This window comes from Lissotriton helveticus, chromosome 12 (genome assembly GCF_964261635.1).
Source record: "Lissotriton helveticus chromosome 12, aLisHel1.1, whole genome shotgun sequence".
In the NCBI taxonomy this organism is placed as follows: domain Eukaryota; kingdom Metazoa; phylum Chordata; class Amphibia; order Caudata; family Salamandridae; genus Lissotriton; species Lissotriton helveticus.
The window spans coordinates 281970152-281989806 of record NC_136073.1 but is presented as its reverse complement, the minus strand read 5'-3'; the positions used below and the strand labels follow the sequence as shown (position 1 = coordinate 281989806).

At 42.6% G+C, this 19655-nt stretch overlaps 1 protein-coding gene across 3 annotated transcripts in view; it reads left to right on the top strand.

Moving 5' to 3' along the window:
• Positions 1-19655, top strand: part of ANKRD27 (ankyrin repeat domain 27) — a 582242-nt gene that overhangs the window by 16083 nt on the left and 546504 nt on the right. For 2 of the 3 annotated variants that reach the window (XM_078670365.1, XM_078670368.1), the window contains exon 2: positions 3767-3852. The exons of the other annotated variant lie outside the window; for it this stretch is intronic. The gene's annotated coding sequence lies outside the window, so the exon portion shown is untranslated. The remainder of the gene's footprint in view (positions 1-3766; positions 3853-19655) is intronic. 3 annotated transcript variants of the gene reach the window in all.

The following is a 19655-nucleotide window of genomic DNA, read 5'->3' as shown; positions in this document are numbered from 1 at the left end:
ATAGCTCCTGAATGTGAACTGCTATGAAAATCATCCAACGGCAGATTGTTATCTCAGGCAAGCAAAAACAGTCACTGCTTACTGTGTGAAGCCCAGAAATTGACACCTTGAAACCATTCGATGTTCAGACCGGCTTGCCTTTTCTTTATGACTCAGTTATATAGCCGTCTGCAAGCCATCACATGCTTCTCCAAAAGAAGTAAGAGTGCAACAAGTTACCCAAAATCCATCCAGGTTGATCAAAGATGGTACATCAGTAAAAGGACACGTCCTCCCACTATAGTAGAGTGTGTGACAACTGCGAATAGATTATCTAGCGTTACAGCTAACAAATGATGGACGGAATGCTGACAATGCAAATATTCTCCCCCAGTCAAAAGATCTGAGTTAAATCCATCGTTCTTTTGCCCGGTCTCAGGATGCTTGTTTCTGGTCCAGGGAAGACATGGCTCGGCAATTCGGGCTGGACTGTTCCCATGAGGCACAGGATCAGACCGATTTGCATATGGCCATGTCTGAACTGGGGTGGCGGAGTGAGCTAAAGAAAAATGATGGATTACACCCAGATCAGTTGACTGGAGGTGAGTGCTTGCAATGTTCAAAACTCCGTCCATGATCCCCTTTGGTTTTGCTTTGTTCGCCCTAAGTTGGCAGGGTATGCCCAGACGTGGGTCCCTTGCTCACTTTGCCACTGGATTCAAGATAGCCTGGCTGATGAGGGTTATGAACCCGAAACCGGTCCCGGATGCTTGTTTCTGGTCCAGGGAAGACATGGCTTGGCAGTTCGGGCTGGACTGTTCCCATGAGGCACAGAGTCGGACTGATTTGTATATGGCCATGTCTGAACTGGGGTGGGCGGAGTGAGCTAAAGAAAAATTATGGATTAAACCCAGATCAGTTGACTGGGGGTGAGTGCTTGCAATGTTCAACACTCCGTCCATCATCCCCTTTGGTTTTCAATAGCTTATCTAGCAGCACAAACTAAATTGTGGCAAAATGTAGCCCAACAACATGTAAGTTTAAAAGTTCAGACATTGCAGTTTACAAGACTGTCTGATGCAAATATCTGCTGAAACTAAGAGGGCGAGTGACAGCCCACAAAAATACTGTTAGTAGTTGAGCAAGTGTTTGCAACGACTATTCTTATATATCAGTCTGGTGACCGGCTCATGCTGTTCCAATGGAAGCGAAAGGGCAGTGGGTAGGAACCCACCCCTCCAAAGAGAGGTTTAAGAGAAGGGGTGAAATATACACAAAAGGCTTTTCATGCAAATACTCAGAGTAAGCTGTGACTGTCTTAACTCTCTAACTACTGTCACAGTTATCCACAAAGCGGTAATCAAAAGGTGGCAATTTTAGAGTTTACAATGCAAGACATAATCACAGCTGCCAAAGAATGGGAGCTCTGACACAAACCAATGGCAGTTTGGTAAAGTGTCTCACAAACGTCATCAGTACTGGACAAAATAACCACACATTAGAGTCCTTGCCATAACCACATAAAAGAATCAAGCTGCTGCATTTGCTCCCTGACACATTTGTTCCTCACCATACCTGTATACCGTTGCATTATGCAGCAATAGTCTTATGGAAACTTTCAAGTGTATACATTGCGTTGTATTGCTACTCATGCACATAGTTTCTTCGAAAGCAGACCTCATTTGGCTCAAAGAATGAAAATGCAAGCACCGCCATGAAGATGCAATGTTTTTGTCCCTAGACCTGCTGTTGTGTTGGGAGGATCCATGCTGTAATGAAGTGGCATATTTAATGGCAAATACAGTACTGGTAATTGTGTGCATGTTTTGATGCATGTTTTGATGCATACAGAAAGGTTACGTGTGTCAAACCCTCAATGTGAAATAAAGAAGTGTCATAACAGAGGCAGGATGCATACATACTATGTGAGCTGTCCATACTGCACTGTACAAAGTACAGGACATGTAAATGTAGTCATGCCTGCAGCTAACACTAGATGGGCCCACGTGTAAACAGCGACTCATGGATGTCAGGACAGTGTCCATTTCTTTTGACCTAAATGCCTGATATTCAAACTACAGTGGAATTCTGACAGTCCTCAACACAGTCTGTAATCTCACCTTGTTCAAACAGGACCTCATGGAAGTACCACATATCTTGCCTGTCCTTCTTGAGCAGACATTTCTTGAGCAGGTTTGTAGTCGCTGGTTGTAGTCACAACAGACATTTTTTTGCCGAAATTGAAGAATCCAAATACTCGTGTCTAAGGTTAGAAAGTCCATTACTGCAATACAGTCCCTGTTGTTGTTAATGCATCTTCAGCTAGTAGTGTTTAATGTTCACAGGTAGACTGTAGCATAAATTGAACAGGGTTGTCCTATTGTGCATCTGGTGAGGGCAGTATTCATGATACATTTTTAAGACACCCATGGAACATCTGTTGTTTATACCGTGAAATAGTTCACTTAGCTAGTAATTGTCATGAATAAATCTGACCTGGCTTTTACCTTTGTTTACATACTATGAACACTCCTGCACTACATGCATGGAAGCATTCCACCAGCTGTTATCGGCTGGACACCAGGAATGTTCGTGTAGCCTTGACATAGCTTGCCCAAAGTAAGGGCAACTCCTTTCAGTAACAACGGCACCACTCCATGGTAGAAGCATGTGTCTCCCAGAGTCAGTCACTATAGGAGGCAAAAACCTCCTGTAAAGGATTGTGGAGATTCCAGATTGTAGATTAGTAGGCGAAGAATGACCAGGTATTGAACAGTCCTAACGGAGCTGTATAGAGGCTATATATGAGAATATAAGCCAAACTGTAAATGAGAATCCAGGACGAGAGCGTAGTCTGGCCTGGAAAAATATAAACAATAAAAATAGCAAGACACTGGGGTGCCAAACCAGCTGAAATAAACTGCAGTTTAACCATGTTGTGATGCAGGGATCACAAAGATGAATTCCATTTATAAGGGGGAAAATGTGGATTGTGTATCGACTTGGAGAAATTGTATCAAAGGAACTCATCAGGAAGCTACCACAATATTGGATTGGGATCTTCCGTAATATATAGGCAGGTCATCACCTTGCAGACTGGAGAACCCACAACCAATAGCCGTCACTGGTGACCTATCCCTGGCCCTTGAGCCGATTCCAGGAGATCAGATCAGCGTCCCAGCATAGCATCTCTAGCACAGGCTTAGCAGTGAAGAGAGATTACACACTCAACAATGATATGGCATGTAGCTGCACAAGAGGAAGAGGAAATGGCCACAGATCTAGGCCCCTGGGTAGCCCATCTCAAAATGCTGCCCAGGGAGCCGCAAGAAGAGCACTGCCACCAAAACCCAATGTGAGTGCCTGCCATGAACATCTCTTGGGAAGTGTGCATTGCTAGCCTCTCAATCCCCCTCTGCACCATGACCCAAAGGCGCACTAGCAGCTAATTATGGGTTCGGGTTCAGGATGCAAGACTGAATTTCAATAATGCTTTATTTGGCACTGACATTATGTAACTCCAGCAAACAGTATTACATCTTTCTTGATAAGGCAGTGACAGTAAAGGCATGTCCATATTCTGGCTCAGTTAATTAATGCTATCATTATTAAAGCTTCTTTGGCATCATTTTTATTTAAAACAATTAAAAAGCCTTCCTCTGAAGGATACATTTGATTATTGGAACAGGTCCATGCTGAATCTTTCCAGTAATTTATAATAATATTTGCAAGTAAAAACATATAACATTTTATGAAGTTTTAAAAAAAAATTGTTATGACTTTTCAGAGACCACTAAGAAATACAAATGAAACTGAAGAAAAAGAGCCAAGAAGCGGAGCTGGTGTATTACAGTTGCATCAATTGTAGATAAGGTGAGTGTGGAATAGAAAAAGAGAGGGGAAGACGTGAAGACGGGAAGCTTGCACAAAAGAATATTGATATTAGTCAATTAAACCATGAACAAAGGGAATGTGTGGCTGAATTGACAGTTCTAAAACAATGTTAATGTCCTGACCAATCCTGAGAAATGCAACGACCTGCTCAGATACTTCAGACATACAATGAAGCATATAATTACGATACTAGAAAATGCCCACATATCTCATGGACAAAGACAGTACTCAAGGGGGATTCGAGTTACAGCTAGGTACAAGATACTGTTTTACTTTGTTTCCTTTTATGGCACAGCTTTCCTATTTCAGGGGCTTCCACTGAGGTATCGGGTTCTGTCAGGCCTACATACTCTGCAAAAACTCTCGAAGACCATATAATGGAAATTGGCACGGAAACTGGAAATGCAAAAGACAAGTTTATTAGGACCCCATGGGGTGGTAGTACATTCCTACAGCACCCTTCGGTAATGCAAGAAGTATCACACCGAACATCGGTGCGCGACCTCTTTTATACAGTTTGACAGCAATAAAAAGGTAGGCGGTATACATTTGAACAGTTTTAGATACATATAAGGACATTTTTGGAACATAGCCAGCATGTGGGAGGGGCTTAATACCACTGGTCAGTTTGGGGAACATTCCCAAGGAGTGACCACTCGTTATCCAGAGATCAGATGTACGCATGCGCAAGACTGACCATTGCTAAAAATAGCCTGTTGCTGGGCAGGGTAAATGTTCATTGGCATGGAGGAAGGACGAAAGGGCACGCTGACCACGAGGCCGCATGTTCATACAAAATGGAAGTCACCAAATACAAAATGGCCCCCGAACATTTGGTCAAGTTAACAGTAAAACGCTAACTCAGGTACTGCCAAATTACGACAGAAGGCCCTTTTAGCGTTTAGCTGAAGCTACCTCATAATGGAAGTAATCCGGATGTTCATCGTCAATATCAATCATCATAATTTTCATTACTTCGGCATTACTCATTTGTACATTTTTAGCAATAGCTCGTTTGGATGGGATGCAGGCTGCAATACATACGGAGCATAAAGTAGGACCACATTGAATACATAAACAACAGAAGAAAAATATCCCAATAATCACGCATAGAACCGTTAGCAGTTTCCAACCCCATGTACTGAGCAGAGTCCAAAACCAACCAGAAAAGGTCCAAGTACCATTGTCAGGGTGAATTTCAGCAGCTATTTTGTGCAACTTAGAAATGGCATCATACACAGATGGCGAATTATCAGGGACATAAACACAACAACTACTTCCGATGATGCGGCATGCACCCACACGATCAGCTAACACTACGTCCAGAACCATTCGGTTCTGAAGCGTAACTATTCTCGTAATCTGGAGTTCTTCAGTTATATTCCCTAAAGCAGAGGCAGTTTCATTAGCAACTGCTTCCACAACACGTGTTAGCCGCCTTATTTTCCTGCTGTTTAAAGCAGCACCAACAAAAGAGAACAGGCCTAAATTAAAATCCACATATTGTTGTAATGAGGTATCAGTTTGGTCAACGTCATCAATGTCCAATGTTCTCTTAACTCTATTCAATAAGAAATCGTGATACAATACAAAATCATTATGGTACATAGGCGGGGCAATAAACACAGGGGGTAATACAAAAGATATATAACATGTGCCTAACCATCCAAGAGGAAGACGATGATAACCTTTATTACCGCAAATAAAATAAGTGTTTCGTGAGGCCACAAAAGGAATACCATTGGGTGTATCAAATGTGAGAGTAGTATTGCATTTACTCCTCCCTATCGGAATTGTTCCTTTATTTCTAATGCAAAGATCTGCTTTTGTATCAATACCTGTAATCACATGTAAACTAGACATATTTGTAAGTCTCTGATTAGTGAAGATACGAGGTGTAGATACATTGTCCGGTCGATATTCTTCCCACTCGAATTTAGTTCCTTCTGGATAGCCATCTCGATCGTTGTAACAGACCTTGTTCAATCGGAAAAGTAGTCCACCTTTTGTTGGCCATCTTAAGGTAAAGAGAAGAGTGTACCAAGCATTACACGAACCATTGTGAGAAAAAGGAAGAGGAATAAGCGGAGTTCCTCCTTTCTTCTGATGTCCAGGCAACATCCCACATACCCAACAGTTGGAGGTATTTGTCATATTATGTGTATGGTGTAAAATGTGAATGAAACTGTTATTCAAGTAAGTCTGTCTATGTCTTTCTTCATGATCGGGCAAAGTAAAATGGAAATGTTCGGATGGAATTGGAGTGGTAGGCAGTAAATATTCCCGTGCAGGAAACAGTCTTTCCATAGTCCAAGCTATTACTGCAATTACCACTATTGTCGTAACAAAAAGAACTGCACCCAAAATTCTCTTATTTCTCAATGTCATAGGCGCCATAGTACAAAGAACAAAGTCTCAAAAAACCAAACTAAAAAATAAAAATATAGTGCTAAGAACCGAGGCTGCTGCTGGTTTCTTCTCCGAGATTCAAGACGGGTGTCGCTACACTGAGCAGAACTGATCCCCCCCGCCCCCCCTTGATATTCCCGGCGTCCGTTTTCACAAACCTCGGAACGGTTACTAACCAGTCACGAAAAATACAAAAAATATTATTTCCTTGGCCGCAGATTGTACTTCACTCCACCAGAAACAGTGTGGTCCGGGAAGGCTCCCTCCGACTCATGAGACGTAACAGCTGGGCTCCTCTCCGCGTCCAAGATGTCTCGGTAGTCAGACAACACAGTAGGGTTCACCAGATCCGGAGAGACACGTCAGCAGTGCGTTGAATGTATCCACCGCTTCTTATTCGTAACGCGCACAGCCGTTCGCGTTGCCAGCAGTACCTGTTCGGGACCACGCCACCTTGGCTCCAAACTGCTGGATCTCTCAAACACTCGGATCATGACATGATCGCCAGGACGAAGATTGTGAGCCACTCCAATGGAATTGTCGGGGAGCGCTTCTCGAACCTGTTGATGAATAGAAAGTAAATCATTTGTTAATCGTGCCAAATAATCGTTCATCATTATACAAGGCACATCATGTATCAAACGAGGCTTTGGAACTCCCCAAATATTCATGGGCCTTCCAAACACCACTTCATAGGGTGTGAGGCCAGATCGGGAATGTGGCACTGATCTAATAGACAGCAATGCCAAAGGCAAAGCGTCCGGCCATTTCAAAGACGTGGATGCCACGATCTTCGCTAACTTCAGCTTCAGAGTCGCATTGTACCTCTCTACCAGTCCTGCTGACTGCGGATGGAATACAGCATGACATTTTTTGCTTAATTCCCAATCCTTTCAGGACATGCTCCACTACCTTCCCAACGAAATGAGGACCATTCTCATTCCATAAAAATTTACAGACACCATAACGCGGGAAGTACTCTTTGAGTAACACCTTAGCCGTTTTCAATGCTGTATTATCCTTCGTAGGGTAGGCCTCAATCCATTTACTGAAGGCACACACCACCACTAGGACATATTTGAGGTTATTACAGCGCTCAAGCTGGATGTAATCCATTTGCAGTACTTCGAACGGTGCAGTAGGTGGAACGAACCCTCCTTTAGGAGTATAGGTCCCTTTGGCAGGATTGTACTGTAGGCATATCAGACAGGTCTGCACTATTCTCCTAGCCGTGCTGGCAATCTCAGGATGCTCCCAAACTCGTGTAAGTAATTTAGTAATTGCAAGAGCTCCAACATGTGCCAGCCCATGTGTCATTTGAACCATTGTTTGTAAGTAAGCAGCAGGCAATTTCCATTTCTCCATGTCTTTGCTTCATCCAGTACCCCTTCTGTTGCCCAGTTTGCGAGTTCTGCTTCAGATGCTGACTTCTGTATGTCTACAATTTCTTCTCTAACATCATGCCATCGCTCAGCTTGTGATCTCACCACATACATAGGAGAGTCATTTTGCAACATGGCAGTCTCTCTCGCTATGCGGTCTGCAAAAGCATTTCCTTGCCCTATTTTGTCTGTCACTTTCTTATGTGCATTCCATTTGATTATCGCAACCTTCTTTGGACATAATAGTGCATTCAGAAGGTCACATACCAACTCTCCATGCATGATTTGTGTTCCGTGTGAGGTCATAAACCCTCGTTCCTTCCAGAGTAGGCCAAAATCATGCACTACCCCAAAAGCGTAACGGCTATCTGTATAGATATTTACACTTAGACCAGCACTTAACTCACATGCTTTCGTTAAGGCTATCAGTTCAGCTGCTTGGGCCAATTTTTGCGGTATTCGTGCTGTTTCTACCACTGTTTTACATGTCGTGATCGCATAGGCTGCGGAAGCCGTACCATCTGGCAATCTCACACACGATCCATCAACCCACAGTTCCCCGTCTACATTTGGAAGTGGCGGGTCCTGTAAATCAACACGACCCTTTGTTTGTTCGTCAGTCAGAAAAACACAGTCATGTTGTTCTTCCTCCTGGGTCTCAGTAACAGGATATGGCAATAAAGTAGCAGGGTTCAGAGTGGCGCACCTCTTCAATGTAATGTGTGGCGCCAACAGTGTTAACTCGTATCCTGTTAAACGGGCACTGGTTAGATGCTGCGTTTTCGTTTGGTTCAATAGCGCATCTACCGCATGGGGAACTAACACCAACAATTTGTGCGACAAGACTATTCCCTCACTCTGCCGTATAGCTACTGCTGTTGCTGCAACTGCTCGAAAGCATCCAGGCAGTCCTCGAGCCACAGGATCGAGTACCGCTGAAAAGTATGCGCAAGGCCTCTGTTTGTCTCCGTGTAACTGTACTAAAACTGACAATGCACACCCATCCTTCTCATGTACATACAGTGTAAAGAGCTTTGTATAATCTGGTGTACCTAACACTGGTGCAGAACAAAGAGCTTGTCTCAATTGCTCAAAAGCATTCTGACATTCATCCGTCCATTCAAGGGGAATTGGTGCAGTTTTGGACAGCAATGCTAACAAAGGTTTTACAATGTATAAAAATCCTAGTATCCATTGCCTACAAAAGGACGTCAGACCTATAAAAGCGCGAACATCCTTCTGAGTCCAAGGGACTGGTGTATCTAAAATTGCTTGAATTCGATCTGATGTCAATGCACGTCCCTCCTTAGACAAAAGATGACCGAGGTAGGTCACCTTTGGTCTACAATATTGTAACTTTTTTCGTGAAACCTTGTGATTGTGTTTAGCAAGAAAAGAAAGTAAGGAGAGTGTACTCTCCTCGCATTGCTCCTGTGTGCCTGCCGCGAGCAAAATGTCATCGACATATTGGATAAGAGCCACCCCAGACTGCAAATCAAAAGAATCAAGCTGTCTTTTCAAAGCCTGGCTGTAAATGCTAGGACTTTCTGTATAACATTGAGGAACTCGACAAAATCTATAAGATTTATTATTCAGTGTAAAACCGAACAAGTATCGACTGTCCGGATGAATGGGGATCGAAAAGAAAGCATTTTTCAAATCGATCACCGTAAATGTAGTAGATGTGGGTGGGACCAAAGTAAGTAAGGTGGTAATGTCAGACACTACGGGATACTGGGGTACAACTATCTTATTGATTTCCCTTAAATCAATAATGAAACGATAGATCTTAGTATCTGTATCTTTCTTTAGGATCGGAAGAATTGGACTGTTGCAAACATTGTAGGGAACTTCCTCTACCACCCCTGCCACTATCAAATCATTCACAATGTGTGTTAAAGCTATTTCGCCTTCTCTGGAGATCTTGTACTGAGGAACACGAGGCAAAGTCGCTCCCTCCTTTACAGTAATGCGTACAGGAGGAATAATCATTTGACCCACATCAGTATCGGAAGTAGCCCATAAAGTGCTAGGAAGGGAAGCTAACGCATCGACCTCCTGCATGAGACACAATCTCTCAATTTCTGGGTAGTTCTCATTCAAAATAACCCACACCCCTTCAGGGGCACAGCGTATTGTTGCACGAAAATGATTTAGCATATCAAGTCCCATAATATTATCTGGTGTATTTGGAGATAATAAAAACGGACATGGGGCAATGAATTTATCAACGTGAAATGTAAGGGGTTGAGACAATGGGCTTAGGGAAGGTGTTCCATCGAACCCTATTGCAGTAATTGTTTCGCCAGACAGGGGAGCCCTTGGAACCAAGTGTTTGGACAGAGCGCTACGAGTAGCTCCTGTGTCAACCAGAAACTGATCAGTAGAACCCAAAACATGTGCTGATCAATATGGACCCCTTTGATCGACTGGTACTTCAACCGATTCCACACCCCATCCTACGCAATCCTATGCATATCTATTATCCTGAGACTCAGTATTCTCTCCTTCAGCTATCTGATATTGATTTCGTTGATCAAAAGTATTATGTTCAACCTGACCACGACCCCTCTCTTCAAACCTACCACGATCATTCGCTCCACCTCTCGGTCCTAAATAACTATTCCGTGACCTTCCACTTCCTCGACCCCTCTGACTACGCTGTTCACGAAGTACCGGACAATCTGCAACCCAATGTCCAAACTGCTTACAATATGCACACTGGTCCTCAGAAATGTCAGAACGAGGGGGAGACGCAACATACAATCCTAGTCTACCCCTATCATTCCCTCTCGATTGCGTAGCATAAACCTGAGCCAACATCACCTTCGTCTTTAAGTCCTTCACTTTCTTATCACTACTTTCTTTAGCCTCCAATTCCTGTCGTTCATAATACTGAGCCATAGTTAATAAAGAAGCGGGCGTTGCAGTGGTCCATGAACTTTCACTAGCTTTTAACCGTTTTGCAATCTCCGGTAGGAGATTAGCCACATACTTGTCTACGAACAAGTGCCTGCCCGTGTCCTCTGTTAATAATTGACCACTGTAATCATGGAATGCTTCCTCAAAACGGGAAAAGAAATCAGAGACCGATTCGTCCGACTTCTGTTTATAAGACGCCAATACTGTCCAATCAATTTTCTTAGGGGGGACAAGCGTTTTTAATTTATTTAATATAGCTGTCGGCAAATCTAAAATCAATTGACACGGTTTGCATGCAGGTTCCCTATCTAAATCAGCTCTAGCTATGTCCTTCCACTCTGCACCTAAAATCGCTCGATCATCAAACTTACGAATCGCCCTCCACATAGGAGGCAATATCAATCCAAAGAAAAGGTCAATATCGACTAACGTCATAATGCACGAAGAAATAGCGCCCTCCACACCTTCATAGAAAGCTGCTGGATCTTTACGGGGGTCAGGCAAAGCATTCTTAAGTGTCATAACATCTGCTCTATTCCATGGCGTATAAACCCAATTATATATAAAATAGCCCTTTGCATCTTTAGACATCTTGTCATCATCCGTACCATCCCCTTTAGGAGGGACATACAAAGGCGCAGCTTCCCGCATAGGCATAACATTAACCGCAACACTCTTATCTGATCCATAGATAGGGCACTCTCTGGAATTTTCCGTCGATCCAGACGCTGATGGATCCGATGCCTTTTTCGCCGCTCGCAATCGTGTCGCCTCATCCCGTAGCAGAATCAACCGCCGAAAAAATTCATCCACCTCTGAAAGAACAAAAATACCTTTACGAAAATTCTCACGGCCAACTGATATATCTTTAGGTTCCAACTCAGGAGATTGCTTCCTAAACCGCTCAACGACTTCACCTGCAAAATGATCTAAAAAATATATTCGTTCCTTATCAGACCACTTACTCATAAGATCATCAACCCCTGAAACAGTTATAGCACTGACATTAAGTTTACGGGCAACCGAATGCAATTCCGTCATACGCTCGGTAGGTAACCTGGTACGCTGTTTATCCTGATTATCCTCGTCCGATTCCTCATCCGGAGCCGTAGGCTGAACATACGGAGGCGGGCAACGATCTAACAATGAAAAATCATCTAATTCATTAGTAAGGACAGGATAAAGAAGACGTCGAATAGGGAACTGACCATTAACTTGTAAATTACGTTCTCGACTCTTTCTCTTTCAGTTCCTGCAATTCCTTCTCCTGCAGCTGTAAAGCTTTATCCCGAGCAGCCTTTCGCTGCTCTTTGACCGCCAAGGCTTCTTCACGCTTCATTCGTTCACGCACCGCTTTCTCCCACATACGCACACAATTGAACATATCCTGTCTAGACCTGCGCTGAAACAAACATTGTTCCGCATACTGAACTTTTCGAAGGTCAAATGACCCATGTAGTGGCCATTGCAATTCACGATCAGTTTTGGTATATCTGTGTCAAAATGTGCTATACATTATGGGAGGAAGGCCAAATTTAATGTACATTTCGCGATTAGGAGTTCCCTCTGGGGGAGCCGGCTGAGATTCATTTAATCGATAATTGGTACCATTTCCAAAGCAGCACATTCCTCGGAGTGTGCTGAGAACAGGCATGTTCAAAATATCACGAAAACGCGATATTACCACAAATGGCACTTAAATGTACTTTACGCACGGTGTGCCGTTCAATCAAATCCAAAATCGGAGAAATATCCCTACATGCCTGCCTGTGTGAGGTGCACTCCACATATAATTCAAATCATAGGTCCAAACGTTAGCTAACTCATACAAATTCAAATTCAAATTCAAAAAGCCACAGTAAGTGTCAATAGACTACCTTACCAAACATAAGCTTACCAAATATTTTTAAAAGTGTCCAGATTCCAACTGCCAAGTTCCGTAACCGAATCAGCCAAACTGGCACTACATGACAAGCCAAACGATCAGGATCTCAGTCGAAGACCGGCGCCACCTGGAAGGTCAGATCAGAAGGAAAGGAAAAAACACCGTGGGTGCCAAGACTCGGGTCACTCAGTGGCAGCGTACGCGTCCATAGCGAGTTTCCAATCCTTCGTCGTGACGTCTCCTTCGGGCATCCGAGTCGCCGATGAGTCCCTTCGTGGTCGCCAATTGAGGTATCGGGTTCTGTCAGGCCTACATACTCTGCAAAAACTCTCGAACACCATATAATGGAAATTGGCACGGAAACTGGAAATGCAAAAGACAAGTTTATTAGGACCCCATGGGGTGGTGGTACATTCCTACAGCACCCTTCGGTAATGCAAGAAGTATCACACCGAACATCAGTGCGCGACCTCTTTTATACAGTTTGACAGCAATAAAAAGGTAGGCGGTATACATTTGAACAGTTTTAGGTACATATAAGGACATTTTTGGAACATAGCCAGCATGTGGGAGGGGCTTAATACCACTGGTCAGTTTGGGGAACATTCCCATGGAGTGACCACTCGTTATCCAGAGATCAGATGTACGCATGCGCAAGACTGACCATTGCTAAAAATAGCCTGTTGCTGGGCAGGGTAAAGGCTCATTGGCATGGAGGAAGGACGAAAGGGCACGCTGACCACGAGGCCGCATGTTCATACAAAATGGGAGTCACCAAATACAAAATGGCCCCCGAACATTTGGTCAAGTTAACAGTAAGCTTGTGTAGCTGAGCTAACTCAGGTACTGCCAAATTACGACACCACAATGACCAATGTAAAACTATGAGGCAGATCTGGGGCTTGGATATTCTCTCTTATTCATATTACATTGGGTGTCATCCCTCTAGCTTCATAAAATGGCCCTGTGGTTGACATTCCAGAAGCAATGCTGCCATTATAATCTATCTTGGCCATATATCCCCATCATGTTTATGGGAGATTCCAGTATACCATCATCTGAGTTAGATTTGTTAAGATACTTGCAATTGGACAAAACATCTTAATCTTTTCATGACTTACTTAAATGAGTTGATATGAGGTTTTTGATTGCAAGACCTCGGACAAGATAAACATCCTCTGACGCTCCAGTCTGCATATTGGAGTGTATGTTATGCAACACAAACCTCCCCAGATTTCGTCTTAATTTTTGAAGAGATAAAAGTAAGCAAAGTACATTTTATTCTGGCAATGGATTCCAATTGCTGTCCACTGGTAATGTTGGCTAAAGTGGAGGGGTGATTATTGCAGGATCCTTCTATTACATGGAGGTTCAGCAGTCCTAGAGTGCCTTCCCATTTTACAAGTAGAGATAGACTATAGAGGTGCTGTTAGTGGGATTAGAGGCTGCAAATTCACAACATGAAACAAATCGAATGTGCCTACAAATCAAAATGTTGTATGAGAAGGAGTAAGTTCTGCATGCTACTCTATACTGTTAATGATTATACAAGGAGGGATGGAACATTGGTAAACTCATGGCATGGCAAGCATGGAGTAAAAAAAGTACATGGAGAAATTGGATGCATAGGCAATCTTATCAGCAAATGTATGGTAATTGTTCAAGGAAATGTTGCTTCTTGGTTTCACAAATTTTCTCATGAACGTTATTCCCGGAGTCAAGCTCGTGGTAGTGTAAGTGGTTTTCTTGGTGGTTTTTTCTTTATTAAATAATAATCCAGTTCCCTCTGTAAACCTAGAACAGGTGACTGTCAGGGTCACCTGTAGAGGTGCTTGAAATAGAGACATTGTTACAAAATTAAGGCAGGACACCCAGTGCTTGTGGGTTCAGAACTGAATTGTATAAGAATTTCTGAGGGCATCTCCTCTCTCATTTCTTCCAACTCTTTAAGTACATATTGAGTCAAGCCACATGTCCTCTGACTTTTAAACAAGTCAATATTTGCATTTTTCCAACATTGTGGAAGGATCCATAGAAGTTAGGGATCCATACCATAAATGTCCTTAACCCGGGAGTAAAAGATCAACAGGAAAGTATTCTCCAATTGAATGTTGCTCATTGTAGAGAGCTTGGTACGCAGAGATTTAAGTAAGAGATTGCTTAAGTCTGAGTAGACATGTGCCCTGCAATGCATTTCTAAAGCTTCTACTTACAGTACTTACACATACTTGCAAACCTGTGCTACAAAAGATGTCCCTGTCGATATGCTCTTCTCAAATGTTCAACAATCTGCAAATGTCCCAGAAGCGATTTCAGAAACAAATAAAATGAACTATGAAAATGTGTCTAAAACAGGAGTGATAAACATTATTTCTTTTTCATATTCAGCTCATAAACATTGTTTGCTGTAAACATAAAAGGATTACAAACCATTATTATTTATTTCACTTCTATATATTTCTCCTCTTCCTCTATTATAACCGCAATTTTGAAAAATAGTGGAAGGGTTGCTCTGAGGAGTTATTTTCTGTCTCTGTAATGCTACTTGACCCCTGGTGAACTGGAGTGGCACCCTATACAGATTTCCAGCTCACCAGATCAAAAGTATGAATCCTGTCTTACAGAAGGGTTTCAGAGAGACTCCTCACTTTTTTTATATTCGACCCCGATCAGCAATGATGTGGGGTCTTCCATTGCAAGCCACAAAGCGCTTAATTTTGCGCTGCAGAATCGCCTTTGGGTACACTGACAAACAGTCTGGAGGAAATCTTGTCGTCGCGCCCGACCCCAAGAAACAAAGACAGGCCAAATGGGGATTAGTCATATAATTTTGTCTTATGTTACCTGCAAGGTAGAAAATCCATAGGTTTTGGAGGGGACATGTCTCTAGCACACTTAAAACAAGAAAGAAAGTGCCTCGAAACAAGCTGACAAAAAGTTGGTCAAAAAGTGACCGAGGTAGCTCTCTGAATCTGGGACTGTCTGCGCGGAAAGAAAAGTTACACTTATCTTTCTCTACATAAGCATATGCATGATCTAAAACATTTACCCATCTTCTGAGCAAGTACAACAATTCATTGGTTCAAAATTCCTGGCCCCCTGATATACCTCCATTGTGCAATATGTTTTGACACCAGAATGTCTACCCATCCTTAGCCTTCTTGCGGCGTGCTGCCTCAGAGATCAATGTATACCAAAGGACCACCCTTAGGGTGTCTCAAAGGGTGGCCTGCGACTTGTCGGAGTTATTGTTTACTGTTGTTACTTCTATTTAATGCCTGCTCCCAAAAATATCCTTATCACGTCCTTGTTGGAGCCATTGTATGTCTTTTTTTTATCTGATGAAGATTTAGGTTAGGTTCCCAAATGTCTTACTTGTTTGCTGTTCCCGAGAATTTGAGTGGCGTACAGAACTACTGCAAATAAAGTACTATAGATAAAGCACTGTAAATAGACGGCTATTCTTTTAACTGTGATAATAAGTTAATACCAAACATGTCTGACAGCTTTAGTCTTTTTAGGGCGAGCCGGAGCCATTGCGCGAGCACTGCTCTGGCAATCTGTTGTAGGTAGAGCACGGAGGAGAATTCCTGCCCATATTTTTCATTAGCTTGTGTCTTTCTCCTTCGTAAATGCTGGAGTTTGATTCCTTAACAGGCTTGTTAGTGCCTCCTTAGTATGGCCATGTCGTCATTTGTATCCTCCCATAGCTACTTGCCCCTTCACTTGGTTGTTATACAGTATGTGTACTTTTTTTCTTTATTCAGCATCTGCTACATTAGGCACGACGACGTGCTTCGCTTACATTCAGGGCGCCATGCCCCCATTCACTTTCGAAGCAGGGACAATGGCGGCCGTTTGTATGCAACGCCATAGGTCTTGCATTTAAATGCGAGACCTGTGGCATTGCAAATATTTGTTTAAATGTCTTTAGTGCAGAAAGGAAAGGAACGTGAGGGCAGGATGCTCTAAGCGAGGTGCTCCTTCTCTCCGCTCCTCAAAGTCCCGGGGAAGCCGGAACACGGCGACATGGTGTCACTTGTGGGGCGCTACATCATTTCAAGGGTAGGAAGGGTGTGCAGAGAGGACAGAGCATCATCTTTGGGCACATCTTCCCAAATGGCCGAGCAAAGCTTAACACCGAGCTTTAGGCCAGAATCTGAGGTGTGGAAACAAAAACCTCCCTGAAATGAGAGCTGTTCTGGGAGCCGGTGGGTTCCCCCTTCACATGGCACAGCCCGTCTCCGAGCAAAGGAGCCCCCGCTTCAGTTGCATGTAGACTTTTGCCCTTGTTCGTGTTTCAGGTTTTTATTTTTAATGCCACACCACACACTTTCAACCCACCCACCCACACACTCAGAACGCAGACATTTTCATTTTCAGAAGTGATTTAGATCACCTTGGGGGTCCTCAGAAGTTGACGGCCACCACCAGTACCACCACCACTAATAACACCACCAATACCACCACCAACCCCACCAATCCAACTACCACCACCAATTCCACCACCAGCAAAACCATCACCAATACAACCACCAACATTACCACCACCCACCAACATTACCACCACCATCAATACCACCACCAATACCAGTACCACCACCAATACCAACACAACCACCAATACCACCAATACCAATACCACCACCTCGACCCGTGTTGCTTACTAGTAATAGCAGGGGCATTGTACGAGGCCGGAGCTGCAGCTGAGACCATCCCTCCCTCCTTCCATGCCTGCCATAAAGCACAGCCCGCCCTACACCAGGAGGTGAAGCCAGGGCCCTACTACAGCTAGTGGTTTTTTTTTTGGGCCAAAGATAGCAATGACATTACGCAATGCCACACTGCACACTTAAATCACAGAGAGGGCAGGAAATAGCCCCTCCTCCTGTTCTTCCTCCTGAGCTGCGACAGTGTAATCACAGTGCAAAAGATGTTGGAGTGCTTTGTTAGTGTTTATAGCTCGGATCATATGTAACTCTGACGTCACACTTTGTGTCTGTGTAATTTACAACACTTACACATCTTCACTGCACTATTTATCACTACTTTGAAGACGTCGCAGGCTGATTTCTTCCTCTGATATTTACTATCTAACAACCGGTAGATAAGACCCTTTATTGCATTGCAATCTGTCTTGCATTTGCAAGAGTTTAAGCTATTAGTATTGTAAATGACCATACCTTTTTATTTATGTTTCAAAACCCAAAACATAAATAAAAGGCATTGTCATTTACAATAGCTCAAACTTGCGTGAATGCAAGACCTATTGCATTGCAAATGCTTGTTTTATAATGGAAGGACAATTCTCCCACATCCTCTGTGTTTTAATATATTTTTTTAACTGTTGGTAACCCACTCAGTCCCCGTGCTATATATCTTTGAAATACCCTACTTTTATGCTTAGCTATGCATCACTGATTATATAGATGTTTTCATATTCTGTTTATTGATTATAGAACAAATGGCAAAGATCACACAAACTGAAGTCCCCTGTAAGAAGAACAACCAAGCTGAGCCATTATCCACAGTACATAACATGGCAGTATGACAAAGGCATGCATGGTAGAATCGATCCCAGCCAATACATCTCTGAATCAGTCTCATAAAGCTGTGATAAAGTAGAAGAAGATTAGATTATAGTATCCCTTCTAAGGCAAAATATTTTCTTTTAAACATTTTAATATACAATATTTTAATACATTTATATTTCAATTTTTTTAATGTATTTTCATTAGTGTAGTTACTGACTTAAATGGGGTTAACCCCTCCCATGTAATTGGGGGGGGAGGGGTGCAGGGGTGTGGAATTTATTAAAATATCTACTTGTCCATGGGGCAGGTTGCTTCATAAATCTACTTGTACTGTAACAAAATCCACTTGTCCCTTTGGTGCCATGTTGTGCAGCGACAAATTATGGCAGCAATCTCATTATAAAAGAGCTCTTATATAGCCTCTATGATTATGCTACAGCTCATACCATAGTAGTGTTTGAATACTAGTAATCCCTTTGTTTCTACGTTTCCGCAGATCAACATACTGGGACTAAAGGAAGTGGTAAACAATAGTTCCAGGGTTGGAATGTCCTTTTGAGTTTGTGCAAACCTACTAACTTGCATGTTTTAAGGGTTTTCAACAACTCTTCTCTAATATTTTCCTATACTGAGAAATGTTGGAAATTTACGCCTGACAATGGCAGACGTAAACTCCCTTCCAGAGTTGGGAAAAAAGTGATTGGAGGGAAAATAAACTTGCAAACACTCAGGTTTTCGCATGAGCAAATCTACACATGCATATTTGCTCATTCTAAAATGCAGTTAACAAATATTTTCTAGGAGTACTATTTCTTGCCCTACTGCTGTAAATTCTTGTGAATTCACGAAAGCCATATAGCTGCCCTTAATGCAAGGACATAAACCAAGGGTGCACTTTTGAAACTTTCTTTAATAATTGGGCCCCTAATTTGGTCTGTTGTTAACCATGACCTTTAGTGTTTATTAAAATTCTCTCTCTGTATCGGCTGGCTTCATGTGAGTGACAGCATTCTGCTCTTTCATAAGGAGCTTATCGGCACACCAAGTAGTTTTGTTCAGTGCCAATAAGTAATGTGGCAGTGTGTGCTTTTTTTAGACCAAAAACTATTTTTGCTTTTGCCAATGTTTGTTATAATGGTGAGGGTCCGGCAGCTCTCACATCAAAAAGGTTTTACTAAAACCAATGCCACAACAAGTCACACATTGCCAAAACGAAAAAGCTGACCACCATTTCAGACCTACTGGCTTTGCCAATGCTTGTTTATTTTTGTTTCCCAAAATCTTATTGAAACTGGTTACACAGATTTTCTAATAAGAATATTTTGGGGAAATACTAGCATGCATCAACGCATTTTACTAAATGATGCGGCAAAGAAATGGAACCTGAAATTTTACAGTAGTTTAGCAAAAAAAATGTTTTCCTACTTTTATTTTTAGGTACATTTTATATTGAAAGCAAAGAATCATTAATCTTGCTTTCAAGCTTCTGCAAATATTTGCATCTAATCAGAGAGCATTCTGGGAGCATTATGCATAGCCTCATTTTGCTAAACTTTGAAACCGTGTGTCCACATTTTTATACTGGAACCACTGTCAGTAGTGCAGTCAGAACTTATATTTACTGAGAGCGCTCAGCCTAATAATAAAGGC